The sequence below is a fragment of the Alligator mississippiensis genome, chromosome 1 (genome assembly GCF_030867095.1).
Source record: "Alligator mississippiensis isolate rAllMis1 chromosome 1, rAllMis1, whole genome shotgun sequence".
Lineage (NCBI taxonomy): Eukaryota > Metazoa > Chordata > Crocodylia > Alligatoridae > Alligator > Alligator mississippiensis.
The window spans coordinates 231,375,237-231,381,882 of NC_081824.1; positions in this window are offsets into that span (position 1 = coordinate 231,375,237).

Genomic DNA, 6,646 nt, shown 5'->3' on the forward strand with positions numbered 1-6,646 from the left:
AAAGAATGTGCTACATGGTATTTGAGGGTCAAATGCACAGGTGATGTAAACAGGAGAGGCTCCACTGAGCATCTTGCAATTTCAGCAATTCATATCATGAAATAATTTGGTCCTCCATGTTTATTCAGCGGTTTCTGAGATCTGAACATGCATGTGTGAGCTACCATGACCATTTAATTGTCAGAACAGTGCTTACAAAGCTCTCAGGGGCTTCTGGGCTGGAGATGACAACATATAGCTCCTTGTGTTTCGCTGAGAAAGAAGTTTTGCTTTTGCCACTGGCTGTCTTAGCCCTCCCACCAGGATATCTGTCCTGCCTACACCCAGCCAAATCTCTTGGTTTTGTTTGTCAGCACTGTTTGGCTTCACAAGACTCTTGGCTTTCAGTTTCCAGAGAGGGTGTGAACACGTAACAGGACATTACCAACGTACAGCGGAGACTCAGTCACATCATGTCACGGTGCTTCACCAACAAAGGCCATGATAACCTCATGTCTTTTGTTGCACCCTCTCCCGCCCTCCCTCCCCACTTTCCCTTAGTCAGTCTCTTTCCAGTTGTTTTTTTTTATTTTTAAAGAACTTGTCACAGCTCCAAAAAATCTTCCCTTTGGCCAGTGCCATGACAGGCCAAGAGTTGTTTTTATTCTGAATTGCTCTTACTCCAAAGAGACAATACACACAGGCTATGTTCTCACAGCATGAGTGATACTGTTCACACCTCCTTGTGGCACTAATTAGGGTCCTGCTTGCCAGCATCTTTCATATTCATAGATTCGTAGATGTTAGGGGCTGGAAGGGACCTTATAAAAGGGCACTTGGGCAGAAAAGACTGCTGGGATCAGATGGCCCCTGCAAGGTGAGCGTCAAGACACTTTTTGAAGATTGCCAGGGGTGGATGATTGTACCACCTCTGGGGGGAGCCTGCTCTAGACCCTCGGCACTCGACTTGTAAAGAAGATTTTCCTGATGTCCAGTCTGAAGTGATCTTCTATCAGTTTGTGCCCATTGCTTCTTGTCTTCCCCTGGGGTGTGTTGGTGAACAGATGCTCCCCCCCCAGACCCTGATGTATGCCCCTAATATACTTATTGGCTGCCACCAAGTCCCCTCTAAGTTGTCTTTTCTTCAGGCTGAACAGTCCCATGTCTTTCAGCCTCTCCTGGTATGCCCTGCTCTCCAGACCTCTACTCCCATTCTGCTAGTAAAACTATGAGCCCCCATGAACTTTGTAGCAGCAGCAGAGCCTTCCCCCCTGCCCACAGAGTCACTCTGCTGAGCAGAGTGAGGCTTCTGGCAGATAACTGAAGTTGCATGAAGATACTTCCATGTCTTTTGCTGATTGCTGAGGTCCCTTCAGCAGCTGGTGCTTTCCCAGGGTGTATGCAACTCTAGTGGTGCAGCTGCTGTCATGGAGCTGCTTATCAGACCAGGGGACTGGAGACATGGCCCGAGTTAGGGTTTGACAACATTTTAGCAGTGGTGGAATATGTAAACAGGGCTTGGTCCAAAAGCAGGCTACCACCTGCGACCTGGCTGCTGCAGTCACTTTCTCTGCTGCCAAATTGCTGCTGATGTTCTGGCTCTGTGTACCAAATAATGTTGCTTGGTGAGCTGAATCCATCCCCTAACACAAGTCATTTGGCAGGTCAGACAGAACCGGTTTCATCTGTCTCAGTGCAGAAGGATGTGTCCAGTCTCAGTGATTATGATTGTCATGGTAGTGCCTAAGGGGTCAACCCAGGTCTGGGCTCCATGGTGCTAGGCCCCGTACAGACATCTAGTAGGAGAAAGCCCCTGCCCCAAAGGCAAAGCAGACAGAAATGATGGCAAAGCATTATAACATTCCAGAGCAAAGCAGGGGTTTGCAAACACTACGTAGCACCGTGTTTCTTTTCCTTTAAATCTGTGTGGGTCCCAAGAGTAGCCTTGGTGTGATGTCACTATAGTCCAGCTTCATCTCATGTCCACTTTACAGGATTTCTGTTGTTGGCTGCGTTTGAAAAAGACTGGGCCAGAACCTGGATGTAGGTAAATGGACATAGCTTTGTGTTCTCAGGGGTACTATACCAATCTGCATGATTATTTGGGACTCTGGGAACGGTACTTTATAATGGCACAGCTGTTCCTATGTGGGGAAAAAAATGAACTTTATCATTGCAGATCACATGTATTTTTGTATAACCACATCCACACTGGGTGTTGTACCAACATAACTGTTTCATTAAAAGAAAAACCCATGCCCTTTAGCCAAATAATTATACCCATGCAATGAGTGGACTTATCAGATTTTGCTTGCAATCATGATTTTCTGCATATCATCATTTACTTCTGTGTCAGGAGCCCCAAAAATCCCCAAACAAGCATCTGATCTTTTGGTTGCCTTTCAGAACTAGACCTCCAAGTCTCCCGAAGTTTGCCCAGCATTGTTTCTTAGAGGAACAGAGCTTGAAATAGAGGCAGAGTAGAAAAAAGCTGATTTTATTACCCACGTTTCTGCTGCATTCCATCTCAGTCCTGCTAAATATATTGGTGAAAGGGAAGGGCTTCTGTGAGAACAGTCAGACCTATTGCAACATCACCGATATATATGCAGTGGCCCTGCTGGATATGGGCTTACAGTGTAGTCAATAAAATACAGTATAGATGCATGATGACATCAGAGAGTCAACCCCACTGGCTAATCCATGATCCTGGAGCACTGTGACCCAGTAACTTGGGAGAGATTAACTCTTTCATGAATGTGATTCACTCAAATGCTGCGATGTGAGGTGCTAGAAGGTAGGCATCTAAAATAAGTGTGGTGTCAGATCAGAACCTCCATCACTGTGTGGTGTTTCAAATGCCTACTTAGTTCCTGGGGCAGGGAGCATTCTCTTGTGTTTGGACAGCACCTGGGACAGTGGGGTCTTGTTCCAGGATGTGTTTCCATGGCAACACTAATTTTTATTATTATTATTGTTATTTAGTAATAATAATAGTAATAATAACAATAATACTAATTTGCCCTTTAATTGTTGCATCCCTTTCTGACACAGATGGACATTTTTCTAGAAAGCATTTTATACACTGAAGTTCCTATATTGTTTTCTTGAGAGGAAAACAATTGAAGGCCGGAGTTTTAGAAGCAGCCTGTTCTTGATCAACACAGGACTGGAATGGGGCTCTCTGGTGTCTCTGACATCAGTGGGTTGGATCCCCAGCTGACACATGTTAGTTGAGCTTGGCTGGACTTTGACAGGGCTACAGGGACTGACTCCAGCTTAAGTGCATTAAATCTATTATGTATTTGCTACATTTGTAATGATGCCCTTGGGACCATTCTGCTCAACTGGGTGAACAGCTGCTTCCAGATGTCTATATATTACCTATCAAGGCAGCCATAGAGAAAGGTAATGTAATCCTAGAAAGTCACTGGGCAAGGTGTTTCCAGCAGAGAGAAGGAAATGTTAATGCTCTGAGATGTCTCTTGCAACACTGCATACAACTCTGGTCGCCTGTGTCCAAGAAAGATGACTTCAAATGGGAAGTGGTGCAAATCAGGGAAGTAAAGAGTCATCTTATGAGTAAGCTCCTATACACTCAGCTCCTGGCATCCACCAGAGGTCTTTTGCATCCCTCTGCCTCACCCCACAAGCTCTCATCCTCCCCTGCTTCAGGGACTTGCTGATTCCCAAGGTGTGATGCTTCCCTCACACCAAGGGCTCCTTGTGTCCCTCGTTCCTCTTTCCATACCAGGACAGAGATTCTGTGCATCCTATTCTCTTCTCCCTACCAGGGCCCTTGATGTGATTCCCAACCCCTCCCCACAAACTGCCTGCTCCATTCAGTCACATGGTGGGCCCTTTTTTTAATATTTGCAAATTTCAAACACTAAAATTTTAAAATTTTGGAAATGCTAAACGAAAAATGCCAAGGCAAATTTCAGTTAAAAATCTCTGCTCAAGTTTGCTTGAAAACAACTATTTTTCTTGGGGAAAAAAGGCTTTTTCTACCAAAATAACCCCTTAAATTTTTAAAACAAAATCAGCCAGGAAACATATTTTCATGGCTGAACTGCTTTGCAAGTGCAGACATGAGTTTACCCCTGTGGCATGAATGTACCCCTGGAAAATGAAGGTGGTAGTAGTTAATGTATTAGACTGGGACTCAGGCGATCTGGGTTTTGCCACTGGCCAGCTGGGTGACCATGGGCAAGTTTTCAATTAACCACTCTGTCCTTTAGTTTCCCCAGCTGTAAAATGGAGCTACAGAGAGTGGCTTCCTTTCTAAAGCATGTTGCAATCTACTGATGAAAAGTGCTGTGCAAGACCTAGGAATTTATTATAAACAGTGTATTCATAAAGACCTGATCCAAAGCCTTTGGAAATCACTGGAAAGATTCCCATTTATTTCAAAAGGCTTTTGATCCACCTATAGCTGGCCAGGCCTGGAAGGATTACTTTAGAGCATGTTGTTTGCTCTCCTAACTAGTCCTCACAAAAGATAGTCTGAAGCAGGAGAAACGCCTGTGTGTTATTTGCAATGCACCAGGATTGCTTACTGGTTATAAAATAAATATATAAAAACAAATTACACTGCCTTGTGCCTCATGTTTTGTAGTGAGATGCTGCCTTTCTGGCATTTCCCCCTCTGTTCTCATTGTAGAAAAAGAAAATTCTCTTGCAAATCTCTGCCTTCCCTGTCAGGATCCAACTGCCCCATACGCAGGTAAGTAGCACTTACGACCTGAATGTTAACTGAGTAGGTGGCCTTTGGATTATGTTTTCCCTATATAAATTGACTTGTCCCTCTGAGCGTGTGCAGAAGGGACTGGCTCTGGCCATTTATGCTCTGTGGCCATCCTGGTGTCCCCATAAAACCTGTAAACTCCAAATAAGTCCCTGAAATATTAGTCTCAGAAAAAAATGCAAGTAGCAATGGCTTTGATGGAGAAGATGCCATGCCACCTTTAGCCCAAGAGCTGAGTGGTTCAGGCACTTGCCTAGGGAGCAGGGGACCCAGACTTTAGGTCCCCCTTCCCTAGAGGAAGTTTGAACCTACATTTCCTCCTTCCCAGAACACTGCCCTAACTACCAGGCTATGGGCTAGGCAAAACAACAATTTGTGGAACCAGAAAAAGAGCGAGTAAAAAGGGAGCCTGGCTCTGTGACTCAGGGTCATTTCTACACATGCAGTTAATACTATTTGATTTTACTGTGCAGTAAATTTAGTACCTACATATGCAGGTAGTAAATTTACTGTGCAGTAGACTAATTTACTGCACAGTAAGCACCTGCAGGTGTAGACAGTTAAGCTTTACTGCACAGTAGATTAGTCTACTCTGCAGTAAAGCATCTCATGTAGACACAGCCAGTGAGTAGGGCACGGTCCTGGAAGGAAGGGATCCTCAATCTGGGGCCCAGCTCCTGCTCCCAAGAGTGTTTCTGCATTTTGCATGAAATACTCATAAGAGAAAATGGAGGGACAGTACTGGGGCAGGAGCAGATCCTCCTCTGTTCAGTTGCTAGCTGTGGTTTTCCTGTGGCTAACCTCTGGGAGGGTGGAGCAGGGGTAATAGCATCACAATAGAGCATAAGTGCCTAGAACAGGTCTAAATATGTACAGAGTTGTACAGGGGGAAAGCAGGACCTAGAATCTGTGTAATTGCCTTAAATGCCACCTGTGTGGCTAATATTAGCCACAAAAGTGCTATTTACCCACCTAAAGGAGCAGTTAGATTTGCGCCTACTTTTTTTTGTCTCCCTCCTCATCACTCCTTTAGCAAAGCAGCCTAAATTCTTCTCCTTGGGGATGCTATGATGTCTAAGTTTGAAGGCAAAGCATAGAAGAAAGGAAATCTCTACAACCTCCTTTTACAGACAGGGAATGAAGACACAAAGAGATGAAGTCCCACGTCATACAGTCTGTATTGGAGCTGGAAATGGGTCTCCTGTGTTTCTGCTAAATGCTTTCACCGCAAGACTTGCCTTCATATTTGTTCCTGCTGTATTTAGCCTTCTGAGGCCAGATTCATCCCTGGCACAAGCAGCTACAGGACTAGGGCTTTCAGAACCAGGCCTGCTTAGAGTGAGGCCAGATTTTCCCTTGGCGGGTTTATTAACTGCAGTGGCCGCTGACACTTTCTCAGCTGCTTTTTTGTTGCAAAGGCATAAAATGATACCATGAAGGAACAGACCAGTTATCACACAGTCTTTGGTGTACTTGCAAGTAACAGTCAGGTCACCCTCCTGAGAAGATGTCCATTACCTCAAAACACATAGGTCCTGGCATTCAGGATGGCAAAAGTTTTTCCCGCTAGTCATCTGTAAGCTCCAGGCTTTTGGTTTTTCCCTCTTGGAAATGCACCAGTGATGCAAGTTACAGAGAAAAATGCAGTAGCTGAACTGGGAGGAGGGGTGGGGTGGGGTGGGGGCAGGGGAGGAAGAAGCTGACCAGGGCAGCAGCCCCAGGCGCTGCTATCATGGGGAGAAAGGGAGGGGAAAAAATGACTGCCACCACAGCTGGCAGCTGTTTACAGCACTGCTGGTGGTAGCCAACCCTGCCCTGTGGACTGCCACTGTCCAGGCCATAGAGCTGCTTTATTATGCTTCTGGAAAAATGGGTTCTCCAGTGGACAATTGTCTTACCTTCCTCCAGCCTCTGAGCATA